This window comes from Lontra canadensis, unplaced genomic scaffold (assembly GCF_010015895.1).
Source record: "Lontra canadensis isolate GAN:19392208 unplaced genomic scaffold, GSC_riverotter_1.0 scaffold40, whole genome shotgun sequence".
NCBI classification, from domain to species: domain Eukaryota; kingdom Metazoa; phylum Chordata; class Mammalia; order Carnivora; family Mustelidae; genus Lontra; species Lontra canadensis.
This window is the reverse complement of record NW_022631034.1, coordinates 15,072,491-15,086,460: the sequence shown is the minus strand read 5'-3', so window position 1 is coordinate 15,086,460 and position 13,970 is coordinate 15,072,491.

The following is a 13,970-nucleotide window of genomic DNA, read 5'->3' as shown; positions in this document are numbered from 1 at the left end:
TCCTCCTCTCTCTCTGCCTGCCTCTCTGCCTACTTCTGATCTCTGTCAAATAAATAAATACACCTAAAAAAAAAAAAAAGAGTAGCTTTTGGGGGGGCGCCTGGGTGGCTCAGTGGGTTAAAGCCTCTGCCTTCGGCTCAGGTCATGATCTCAGAGTCCTGGGATCGAGCCCCGCATCGGGCTCTCTGCTCAACGGGGAGCCTGCTTCCCCCTCTCTCTCTGCCTGCCTCTCTGCCTACTTGTGATCTCTCTCTCTCTCTCTCTCTGTGTCAAAAAAGTAAATAAATAAAATTTAAAAAAAAAAAGAGTAGCTTTTCGGGGCACCTGGGTGGCTCAATGGGTTAAGCCTCTGCCTTTGGCTCAGGTCATGATCCCAGGGTCCTGGGATCTAGCCCTGCATCGGGCTCTCTGCTCAGTAGGGAGCCTGCTTCCCTTCCTCTCTCTCTCTGCCTGCCTCTCTGCCTACTTTTGATCTCTGTCTGTCAAATAAATAAATAAAATCTTTAAAAAAAAAAAAAAAGAGTAGCTTTTCTGGGGCACCTGGGTGGCTCAGTGGGTTAAGCCGCTGCCTTCGGCTCAGGTCATGATCCCAGGGTCCTGGCATCGAGCCCTGCATCAGACTCTCTGCTCAGCGGCGAGCCTGCTTCCCTCTCTCTCTCTGCCTGCCTCTCTGCCTACTTGTGATCTCTCTCTCTCTCTCTCTCTCTCTGTGTCAAATAAATAAATAAAACCTTTTAAAAAAAGAATAGCTTTTCTATTTTATTTTACTGGTACTAATAATTGGACTGAGAAACAGATTGGTACTCAAAGCGTAAGATAGAAAGCCTGGACTCTATCCTCCACTAGAAAACAAATACAAAACAAACAAACAAACAAACAGACAAGAATCTGCTTCCTATTATTCAGAAGTCAAGGAAGGTCCATATAAGCTTTTCTTATATGTCGTGGGGATTTAAGGTATGTCTATAAGGAGCTAAGAAGGCATTATGGCTGTTCAGAATTGAAATGGCAATGATGAAATAGATTTCATCTCAGGAACCAGTTCTGAACTATATTAAGAGTGGCTTAGAGATCTATGTTGCTAAGGATTCTGACACCACGCGTGAGTCAAACAGCCAAGAGTGCTATGATCAATTAGTGATGTGAGTCAGGCTTTGAATGGGTACTGGTGGAATGCAAGTTAGGTATTAGCATTTACTCTTCAAAAACCAGAAAGTTGATAGGAAGATGGTATGGGGGATTGAATTAGCATTCCATTCATTCCCATTATAGGATTAAGAAATACATTTCTTTGGAATAGGAGCTCAATATCTGCTCCCGACCCAGGCCAAACATGCTGTCCATCATTCCTGATTAACAGTTTGGAAATTGGCCTGAGAACTGTAGATATAGAAATGCTAAGTGGTTTCACCCAAGATATTTATGAGAGCTCGTGACAGGGTTAGAAGAATTTTTATTCCAGTGCCTTATCTTAATCAATATGGTCTCATTTTAAATTCACAACCTGTGATGTAAAAATACCTTAACATGTTTAATGAGATCAATTAAATATTTAGCTTGACATTGTCAACAGGAAATAGAACATTTGCATGGAAATAAGCACTGCTACCTTTACTATTCTAAGTTATACACTGCTCTGCAGTTCAATTTTCTGGTCACACTTACACCACAGTAAATGTCTCTGGAGATAATATCAAGTGTGGCTACCCTTAGGGGAAGGTGAAGAAGAGTGAGTATGCCTAGTTTGCATTATTTATTTTTTCTTATTGTGAAATCCAAGCTCAGTGTTCCTTATCAGTGTTTACTGAAACCTACATTAAAGGGTTTACTGAAATCTATCTACTTCCACCATCAGTTGTCACTGTGACATTAAGTATATAATGAATATATATAGAGTCTCTGTGTCAACCCAGAAAGCACACATATATTGTTTTTAAACACATTTTCTTCCATCTGCTGCTGTTGTCTTACCTCTGCTCTAAAACATGTAAGTTGATCAGAGCTGTGTGGGTGGAGTAGTATCTGTGGTGCCAAACCACCTACAAGCTGTAATATATCACCCGTGTCTCTAGGGGTCCAACTCACTAATTACTTCTCCAGAAATATACAAGAGGTCACTTGCCTGCTACCTTTCATCATTACTTACCCACCAACAAGAGTGTTAATATGGTTGTAAAGATATAAGAAGAAAATGAGTGAGAGGCATTTATAAAATCTGGAAGCCAACCTCATTGGTAAGAGCCCAAATCACACTCCAGATATATGCACTAAATGATGCAGGGAGAGCTAACCCAAAAAACAGGATAGCCAGAAAGAAGAGACCGATAGGGAGAGGGAGGAGGTTTCCACCACCCCTTGAAAGTTTATAGGATTGGATTTATTTTTAAAAAATTGTATTTCTTTATAACCACTTGTAAACTTTGCAGCAAACTCTTAGCTCTCTGCTATGTCTAAAAATGATTATATAAACAAATACGATTTGTGTAAATAAAAATCTTACGATTCTTTCAATGTAATATGATAAGTGGTGTTTCCTGCTTTGAGCTGCATTGGGGGATAAAACTGAAGATGTCTATCCTTGGTTTTCAGTGCCCAGATATCATTCAGACACTGAAACCATCAGGGTTGAAAAGTCCTATTGCCCACTCATGGTTTCAATCCATCTGGAGCTCTTCTAGCATCTCTCTCCCCACAACTGGACAAAGCTCACTACAGAGCCTGAAACTGGCCCTTAACCAACTGGTTCAGATGTGACTTTTCTTTACTTTACAGGTGTATGTGGGAAGGTGTTGGGGGGATAGGGATAATATCATTGTTCCATTTGGGGAATATGGGAGGAATTCAGATTTATGTCATGTCGAAGAATCAAGATACCAAAAATTAAAAAGGGAATTTCTCTTTCCATGCTTAAGAAGTTAATTTACTCCTGGAAAAAAAACCCAGATCAGATCTATTCTTCATTTTAATTTAGAAAATCAAGGCACACAAGTGAAAACTTTTTTTTTTAATCTCAGTAAGTCTAAGATGCATATTAAAAACTAATTTCTAGGACTCAGATCTAGTTTTATAGTCAACTGATAGTATATTTTCCCTCCGGTTCTCCTATGTGAGAACTGACAAATATCTAACTGATAGGTATGCACGTGTAAGCAGGATTTCATGTATTTTCAAAAAGCATAATAACATATCTAACCATTCTTTCTGAAGATGAAGGAACTAGGCAGGATTTTTTGCCATTAGTTCTAGGACTCTATATGATGTCACCCATTGCTTCAGGTCCTGATAGCAACTGCTTTAAGATCTTTAAGATCAGATATGTCATACATTAACCTTGGACTCCCCTTATGGCATGTTAATTTTCCTATAATTCTGATTAACCTCATGATCATCAAGATGATACTAATTAATTAACTAATTAAGTACCTATTAGGTTGCAGGAGACCTGGAAGGTCACAGGCATCCAGAAGCTTAAAATTATCCTAAAACAAACCAAACAGAAAACACAGAGGAGCCTGATAAACTTCCCAGACTGATTCAACCCATTTTTAGATGCAAGATTAGCAAAGGGCCACCTGAATCTCAGGAGACCACTAACTGGCAAATAAATGGTTATTTTTCCTTTATGTGTTTATTGGTTTTCATCCAGTGGCTTAACTTTTCTTCCAAACTAACTTTTTAGTCTAGATAAACAAGATCATCTATGAAAGAAAAACTTCTGTGAAAGGAAAAAGGGGTATTTTTAAGATATTCTGAAACTGAAGAGTAAAATCAGGTAATGTTGATCATTTTAAAGGTCTGGATAAACAATAGCATAAATAATCTTCATTTACAGTGTTAGCAAAGAACTATAACAAAAAATAAATCTTTAGAAAGAAGCATAGTAAGTTTTAGTAGGTACAAAACATTGATGGGTTTCATAAATAGGTTCCGATAAACTGATCATATTCATATAACCAAATAACTGATCCTGCATATTCTTAGTCAGTGGTCTCTTATACAACATCTAAGTATGTTTCTATTTTTCTGTCTCACATAAATTTAGACAGTAATGCTATTTGTACAAGTATAAATTCATATGATACGAATTTAATGATATGAAATTTAAATGGTGTTATTGAACTTACAATCAACTGTGCAAGATTATCATTCTATCACAGCCTAACTTTGACAGGGAATAGACTATATTCAGTATTATCTCGATGGTAAATTTTCGGTGAGAGAGGAACAAAACCTGAACTTCTTTGAAAACAAGCTAACATGAACTTACAGGAAAAAAGAAATCCTAATATTCTAAGCACTCGGAGTTAAGAGTACTTAGAAAAGTTTTAGGTGGTTTTCATAAAGCAAATTTCCTGCCCCATGCTTTCCCTGCTGAAAACGGACAGAGAAGCCACAAATGGAAAGAAGGTACTCCATTAGTCCACAGTAATTTCCCTTGTACAAATTAATACGAGGTGGACACGGAAATAGCTCGCAGTTTCCCTTCCTGTGGGGGTGCCCACGTGAGCCTGTGCAGACTCCTACTATGAGTAATTGGGTGACAAGCTTAGGGGCACTGCAGGCATAGGAAATCAGCTATAAAGAACAGTCTCCCATTCTGATTTCCCATATAAGAAAGTCACTTTTCACATGTTTCACTCTTTGTTTAGTTTAGCTTAGTTGTTGTTTTTTTTTCCTCCCTTTTTTTCTTTTAAACAACCACAATCCATAAGCCCTGCCTGAGGGTGTATATTGTAAACCATATGGATCGCTGAGCTTTCAGCCCCTGGCTTTCATAGTTTTCTCATCCAGGATGCTAATATTCCTATGATTCACTAACACGACAAGAACAAGATATGCTGCTTCTGGCATCCCTCCTTTTGGTGGGGGTGGGGGGAATCTGAAAACTGTAGCTTACTAGTAAAAATTACCAAGAATGTCGAGGACCTCCCCCACCCCCCACCCCCAAGACTGCACTATCATCTCAGAGTTGAAAGTACATCGTCTGTTCCAGAAGAGGGGTAAAAAGCAGGAGACAAAAGTTCAGTATCTGGGTCATCCCACAATGTTGAGAGGAAGTTCACGGCTCCAGTGGTCAGATAATACTCTCATGCTACTGTTTGGAACAATAACCCACCAGGATGAGACTCATATCTTTGCCTCCATCTGCTTTCCTGTCTGCAAAATAAAAAAAAAAGAAAGTATCTATTTACTGATAGACAATCCTCTGGTAACATTCTTATAATTTCTACATCCTGCTTAGTCATGCTATATCTGAAAAACTGGGTTCCTGTTCTTTAACTTGTTTTTTTAAGTTATCCCTGCATTTGAAGAATATTCACCCACAAAAACCAAGAATTAGATCTTTTTCTCATTAAACAAAGAAGTAACTCTCCCTTGACCTAGGATTTGTGCTGTTTGATTTCTGCCTCATGCATCTACAATAAAATATTGAAAATGCTTAGTAGAGGCTTCAGCTCATAGGAAGACATGAAGCACAATTTTCATTCTGGAACTAGGGCCATTTCCCAAGGAGAAAGAGATGGAATTGTGCAACAAGACTTTCTTCACAGAGGCAGTCTTCAGTAACTAATGGGCAACCCTCTTCACTCAATTATTTATGCTCTGCATAAATAACCTGTGCACAATTATTTGGGGGAGAGAAATATGCCCTCTGTCTAGATGCCCTCAGGGGGGACCTACATCTCTCTATGATGCATTTTATAGGATATTGACAATTGTTAGGAATCTTGCAGGTCAAATTTTCATGCAGTGCAAGAGCCACTTCTACAACATCATTGCCAAGTATTTGTGTAGCATCTACCATTTATGTATTAACAAATATTTACTGAACACTAAGTGTAAGCAGTCAGCTAAGCACATGCAAAGATATTTTGAAAAAACCAAATACATAAATCTTGCCCTCAAGATTCTCACAGTCTAGAAGAAAAGAGACACATGTAGCCAATTATAAGCACTGTGCTAAGAGAGTAGAAGGGAATAATTAATTCTGAGTGGTTGAAAGAAATTATAAAAACGTTAATAATAGGATGAGATCTTACGAATGTGGAGATTATAACCAGATGAAGAATGGATAAAAGGACCCTCTGAGCAAACAAACAACAACGACGACGACAACGACTCCATCTGGAAATGTGAACATTCTCAGTGTATTAAAGTCATGTAGACACAGCCATTTCTTTTGGGGCTGCACTGTCTACAATGGTATCCACTAATAACATAGGGCTATGGAACATCTAAAGTGAATTCAAATAGAAATGTGTTTTACGTGTAAAATATACACTAGATTTTTTAAGTATTTTTAAAAGACTATGAAATGTATTACAATACATTACTGGATAACAAGTTACCCAAAACATTTAGTAATTTAAAACACAAACATTAAGAATCTCACAAGTCTGTGGGTCAGGAATTTGAGAGTGATTCTTGCTTATGAACTCCCAATATAGATAAGATGCAGTCAGGGCTGCAGGCACATGAAGGCCTGAGGGAGGCTGGAGGATCCCCGTCCCAGCAGATCATTTGCAATGCTGCTGGCAGACCTCAGTGCCTTACTAGCTGTTGCTCAGAGACCTCAACTCTTTGCCTCATCAACCATCACCATAGATAAGGGTCCTCAGTTCATGGCAGCTGACTCCCCATAGAGTGAATGATCAAAGGGAGAAAGCAAATAGAAAGCTGCAGTACCTGAGATAGGGTTCAGGACAGGCCACTCCAAAATATGCCACTTTTGCATATCGTTTTTTTTTTAATTAAAGTAACTTAAGAAATAGCCCACACAAGGACACTCTGACCCTCTTCTGTCCCCCTGAAAGTGGGAAATTAATGCCCAAGTGAAAGGTACTTTCCCAGCACCTGGAGGGTAGAAAGCGTCATTCTCACCAGCAATCAGGAATTCAGGGCCGAGAAGGCTACATACATAAACCTTGTTACTTCTTCATTAATTTACTAAACCAACCCCAACTTTTTTGTCCTGTCCATTCTTCACAAATGTATAGTTCTTTGTTTCATTAGGTATAAAAGCTGCCTGCTTCAGTCACTTTTTTGAGTCTCATATTTTTATGAGCTCCCATACATACAAAATTAACTATATTTTTCCTGTTAACCTGTCTTATGTCAACTGAATTATTAGGCTAGCCAAAAAAAAAAAGAAGAAAAAAAAACTAAAAAGGAGGAAAAGTTTTTCTTCTCTACACTTATGACTTAGTCCCTGCGGTTGAAAACCATCACCCTTGCTTTATTCTATCCAGTAGAAACTACTGGTTAAGTCCAGTCCACACTCAATAAAAGAGCAATTTGGATCTACCTCTTGAAAGGAACAGATATGTTGAACAGTCCACCTTTTGGTTACAAATTACTGTATTCTTTTTTTTTTTTTTTAATTTTATTTTTATAAACATATATTTTTATCCCCAGGGGTACAGGTCTGTGAATCACCAGGTTTATACACTTCACAGCACTCACCATAGCACATACCCTCCCCAATGTCCATAACCCCACCCCCCTCAACCCCCCTCCCCCCATCAACCCTCTGTTGGTTTTGTGAGATTAAGAGTCACTTATGGTTTGTCTCCCTCCCAATCCCATCTTGTTTCATTTACTCATCTCCTATCCCCTTAACCCCCCATGTTGCATCTCCTCTCCCTCATATCAGGGAGATCATATGATAGTGTCTTTCTCTGATTGACTTATTTCGCTAAGCATGATACCCTCTAGTTCCATCCACGTCGTCTCAAAAGGCAAGATTTCATTTCTTTTGATGGCTGCATAGTATTCCATTGTGTTATATACCACTTCTTCTTTATCCATTCGTCTGTTGATGGACATCTAGGTTCTTTCCATAGTTTGGCTATTGTGGACATTGCTGCTATAAACATTCGGGTGCACGTGCCCCTTCGGATCACTATGTTTGTATCTTTAGGGTAAATACCCAGCAGTGCAATTGCTGGGTCATAGGGTAGTTCTATTTTCAACATTTTGAGGAACCTCCATGCTGTTTTCCAGAGTGGTTGCACCAGCTTGCATTCCCACCAACAGTGTAGGAGGGTTCCCCTTTCTCCACCTCCTCGCCAGCATCTGTCATTTCCTGACTTGTTAATTTTAGCCATTCTCACTGGTGTGAGGTGATATCTCATTGGGGTTTTGATTTGTATTTCCCTGATGCCGAGTGATATGGAGCACTTTTTCATGGGTCTGTTGGCCATCTGGATGTCTTCTTTGCAGAAATGCCTGTTCAAGTCTTCTGCCCATTTCTTGATTGGATTATTTGTTCTTTGGGTGTTGAGTTTGCTAAGTTCTTTATAGATTCTGGACACTAGCCCTTTATCTGATATGTCGTTTGCAAATATCTTTTCCCATTCTGTCAGTTGTCTTTTGGTTTTGTGAACTGTTTCCTTTGCTGTGAAAAAGCTTTTGATCTTGATAAAATCCCAATAGTTCATTTTTGCCCTTGCTTCCCTTGCCTTTGGCGATGTTCCTAGGAAGATGTTGCTGCGGCTGAGGTCGAAGAGGTTGCTGCCTGTGTTCTCCTCAAGGATGTTGATGGATTCCTTTCTCACATGGAGGTCCTTCATCCATTTTGAGTCTATTTTCGTGTGTGGTGTAAGGAAATGATCCAATTTCATTTTTCTGCATGTGGCTGTCCAATTTTCCCAACACCATTTATTGAAGAGGCTGTCTTTTTTCCATTGGACATTCTTTCCTGCTTTGTCGAAGATTAGTTGACCATAGAGTTGAGGGTCTATTTCTGGGCTCTCTATTCTGTTCCATTGATCTATGTGTCTGTTTTTGTGCCAGTACCATGCTGTCTTGATGATGACAGCTTTGTAATAGAGCTTGAAGTCCGGAATTGTGATGCCACCAACTCTGGCTTTCTTTTTCAATATTCCTTTGGCTATTCGCGGTCTTTTCTGGTTCCATATAAATTTTAGGATTATTTGTTCCATTTCTTTGAAAAAAATGGATGGTACTTTGATAGGAATTGCATTAAATGTGTAGATTGCTTTAGGTAGCATAGACATTTTCACAATATTTATTCTTCCAATCCAGGAGCATGGAACATTTTTCCATTTCTTTGTGTCTTCCTCAATTTCTTTCATGAGTACTTTATAGTTTTCTGTGTATAGATTCTTAGTCTCTTTGGTTAGGTTTATTCCTAGGTATCTTATACTTTTGGGTGCAATTGTAAATGGGATGGACTCCTTAATTTCTCTTTCTTCTGTCTTGTTGTTGGTGTAGAGAAATGTGACTGATTTCTGTGCATTGATTTTATATCCTGACACTTTACTGAATTCCTGTACAAGTTCTAGCAGTTTTGGAGTGGAGTCTTGTGGGTTTTCCACATATAGTATCATATCATCTGCGAAGAGTGATAGTTTGACTTCTTCTTTCCCGATTTGGATGCCTTTACGTTCTTTTTGTTGTCTGATTGCTGAGGCTAGGACTTCTAGTACTATGTTGAATAGCAGTGGTGATAACGGACATCCCTGCCGTGTTCCTGACCTTAGCGGAAAAGCTTTCAGTTTTTCTCCATTGAGAATGATATTTGCGATGGGTTTTTCATAGATGGCTTTGATAACATTGAGGTATGTGCCCTCTATCCCTACACTTTGAAGAGTTTTGATCAGGAAGGGATGCTGTACTTTGTCAAATGCTTTTTCAGCATCTATTGAGAGTATCATATGGTTCCTGTTCTTTCTTTTATTAATGTTTTGTATCACATTGATTGGTTTGTGGATGTTGAACCAACCTTGCAGCCCTGGAATAAATCCCACTTGGTCGTGGTGAATAATCCTTTTAATGTACTGTTGAATCCTATTGGCTAGTATTTTGGTGAGAATTTTTGCATCTCTGTTCATCAAGGATATTGGTCTGTAGTTCTCTTTTTTGATGGGATCCTTGTCTGGTTTTGGGATCAAGGTGATGCTGGCCTCATAAAATGAGTTTGGAAGTTTTCCTTCCATTTCTATTTTTTGGAACAGTCTCAGGAGAATAGGAATTAGTTCTTCTTTAAATGTCTGTAGAATTCCCCCGGGAAGCCATCTGGCCCTGGGCTTTTGTTTGTTTGGAGATTTTTGATGACTGTTTCAATCTCCTTACTGGTTATGGGTCTCTTCAGGCTTTCTATTTCTTCCTGGTTCAGTTGTGGTAGTTTGTATGTCTCTAGGAAGGCATCCATTTCTTCCAGATCGTCAAATTTGTTGGCATAGAGTTGCTCATAATATGTTCTTATAATTGTCTGTATTTCTTTGGTGTTAGTTGTGATCTCTCCTCTTTCATTCATGATTTTATTTATTTGGGTCCTTTCTCTTTTCTTTTTGATAAGTCTGGCCAGGGGCTTATCAATCTTATTAATTCTATCAAAGAACCAGCTCCTAGTTTCGTTGATTTGTTCTATTGTTTTTTTGGTTTCTATTTCATTGATTTCTGCTCTGATGTTTATGATTTCTCTTCTCCTGCTGGGTTTAGGGTTTCTTTCTTGTTCTTTCTCCAGCTCCTTTAGGTATAGGGTTAGGTTGTGTACCTGAGACCTTTCTTGTTTCTTGAGAAAGGCTTGTACCACTATATATTTTCCTCTCAGGACTGCCTTTGTTGTGTCCCACAGATTTTGAACTGTTGTATTTTCATTATCATTTGTTTCCATGAATTTTTTCAATTCTTCTTTAATTTCCTGGTTGACCCATTCATTCTTTAGAAGGATGCTGTTTAGTCTCCATGTATTTGGGTTCTTTCCAAATTTCCTCTTGTGATCGAGTTCTAGCTTCAGAGCATTGTGGTCTGAAAATATGCAGGGAATGAGCCCAATCTTTTTATACCGGTTGAGACCTGATTTAGAACCAAGGATGTGATCTGTTCTGGAGAATGTTCCATGTGCACTAGAGAAGAATGTGTTTTCTGTTGCTTTGGGATGAAAAGTTCTGAATATATCTGTGATGTCCATCTGGTCCAGTGTGTCATTTAAGGCCTTTATTTCCTCGTTGATCTTTTGCTTGGATGATCTGTCCATTTCAGTGAGGGGAGTGTTAAAGTCCCCTACTATTATTGTATGATTGTCGATGTGTTTCTTTGATTTTGTTATTAATTGGTTTATATAGTTTGCTGCTCCCACGTTAGGGGCATAGATATTTATAATTGTTAGATCTTCTTGTTGGACAGATCCTTTGAGTATGATATAGTGTCCTTCCTCATCTCTTATTATAGTCTTTGGTTTAAAATCTAATTGATCTGATATAAGGATTGCCACTCCTGCTTTCTTCTGATGTCCATTAGCATGGTAAATTCTTTTCCACCCCCTCACTTTAAATCTGAAGGTGTCTTCGGGTTTAAAATGAGTTTCTTGTAGGCAACATATAGATGGGTTTTGTTTTTTTATCCATTCTGATACCCTGTGTCTTTTGATTGGGGCATTTAGCCCATTAACATTCAGGGTAACTATTGAGAGATATGAATTTAGTGCCATTGTATTGCCTATAAGGTGACTGTTATTGTATATTGTCTCTGTTCCTTTCTGGTCTACTACTTTTAGGGTCTCTCTTTGCTTAGAGGACCCCTTTCAATATTTCCTGTAGAGCTGGTTTGGTGTTTGTAAATTCTTTCAGTTTTTGTTTGTCCTGGAAGCTTTTAATCTCTCCTTCTATTTTCAATGATAGCCTAGCTGGATATAGAATTCTTGGCTGCATGTTTTTCTCGTTTAGTACTCTGAATATATCATGCCAGCTCTTTCTGGCCTGCCAGGTCTCTGTGGATAAGTCTGATGCCAATCTAATATTTTTACCTTTGTATGTTACAGACTTCTTCTCCCGGGCTGCTTTCAGGATTTTCTCTTTGTCACTAAGATTTGTAAATTTTACTATTAGGTGGCGGGGTGTGGACCTATTCTTATTGATTTTGAGTGGGGTTCTCTGAACCTCCTGGGTTTTGATGCTTGTTCCCTTTGCCATATTGAGGAAATTCCCTCCAATAATTCTCTCCAATATACCTTCTGCTCCCCTCTCTCTTTCTTCTTCTTCTGGAATCCCAATTATTCTAATGTTGTTTTGTCTTATGGTGTCATTTATCTCTCGAATTCTGCCCTCGTGGTCCAGTAGTTGTTTGTCCCTCTTTTGCTCAGCTTCTTTATTCTCTGTCATTTGGTCTTCTATATCGCTAATTCTTTCTTCTGCCTCATTTATCCTAGCAGTGAGAGCCTCCATTTTTTATTGCACCTCATTAATAGCTTTTTTTATTTCAACTTGATTAGATTTTAGTTCTTTTATTTCTCCAGAAAGGGCTTTTATATCTCCCGAGAGTGTTTCTCTAATATCTTCCATGCCTTTTTCGAGCCCAGCTAGAATCTTGAGAATTGTCATTCTGAACTCTAGATCTGACATATTACCAATGTCTGTATTGATTAGGTCCTTAGCCTTTGGTACTGCCTCTTGTTCTTTTTTTTGTGGTGAATTTTTCCGCCTTGTCATTTTGTCCAGATAAGAGTATATGAAGGAGTAAGTAAAATACTAAAAGGGTGGCAACAACCCCAGGAAAATATGCTTTAGCCAAATCAGAAGAGATCCCAAATTGTGAGGGGGGGGGGGGGAAGGGGAAAAAAAAAGGTTAAAAAAAAAAAAAAAAAAAAAGAAAGAAAAAAAGAAAAAAGAAACAAATAAAAAAAGAAAACCAATAATGAAAAAAATATAAAAAGGAAAAAAATATAAATATATTAGATAAACTAGTTAAAAAACGTTAAAAAAGAAAAGGGTAAAAGTTAAAAAAATTTAGCAGAAGAAGAGAAAAAAAAATTGAAAAAGAAAAAAAAATTAAATTAACTGCAAGGCTAAAGAATCATGGGGAGAAAGCCATGAGTTCCGTGCTTTGGAATTTTTCTCCTCCTCTGGAATTCCGCTGCTCTCCTTGGTATTGAAACTGCACTCCTCGTAAGTGAACTTGGTCCTGGCTGGGTTTCTTGTTGATCTTCTGGGGGAGGGGCCTGTTGTAGTGATTCTCAAGTGTCTTTGCCCCAGGCGGAATTGCACCGCCCTTATCAGGGGCCGGGCTGAGTAATCCGCTCGGGTTTGCTTTCGGGAGCTTTTGTTCCCTGAGCACTTTCCGTAGAGTTCCAGAGGACGAGAATGAAGATGGCGGCCTCCCAGTCTCGGGCCCAGAGGAGCCGAGAGCTCGGGGCCCCACTCCTCAGTGCGCCCTCAGGGAACAGCGCCCAATTACTCCCGTCTGCCTGGCCTCCGGCCGCGCTCTGAGCTCACCGAGCCTGCGACCGGTTCAAGGTAAGCCCGAGCTGTGAGCTCACTCCTCGGCTCTGTAGCCGGCTTCCCCGTTTTAATACCTGCAAGCTCTGCGACACTCAGACACCGCGATCCTTCTTTGACCCTGCGGGACCTGAGGCCACACTGGCCCCACGTGGGCTTCACCCCAGTTAAGCCTCTGGAGCGATGTCCCTCAGGGGAACAGACTTTTAAAAGTCCTGATTTTGTGCCCCGTTGCTCCGCCTCTTGCCGGGAGCTGGCCCCTCCCCCCGGGGTCTATCTTCCCTTCCCTTTGGATTCACTTCTCCGCCAGTCCTACCTTTCAGAAAGTGGTTGATTTTCTGTTTCTAGAATTGCTGTTCTTCTTCTCTTCGATCTCCCGTTGGATTTGTAGGTGTTTGCAATCTTTAGATAAGCTATCTAGCTGATCTTCCGCAACCTGAAGTAGTCTCAGCTGCTACTTCTCCGCCATCTTGACTCCTCCACAAATTACTCTCTTCTTCTCACATGCAAAATATGTGCACTCTTTCCCAAGGGTCCCCAAAGTTCATCATATCCCAGTGGCAGCTTAAATTTAGACTCTTATCTTCTAGATTATGTGTAGGTGCCAACAGAACTATGTGGGTCTAGTTTCTTAAGAACAGCTCCTCCAGTGCATTTCCCCTTTACCAGAAGACCTATGAACAAGAGACAAGTTATATGGCCCCCACACTGGAAACACACAATGGTAGG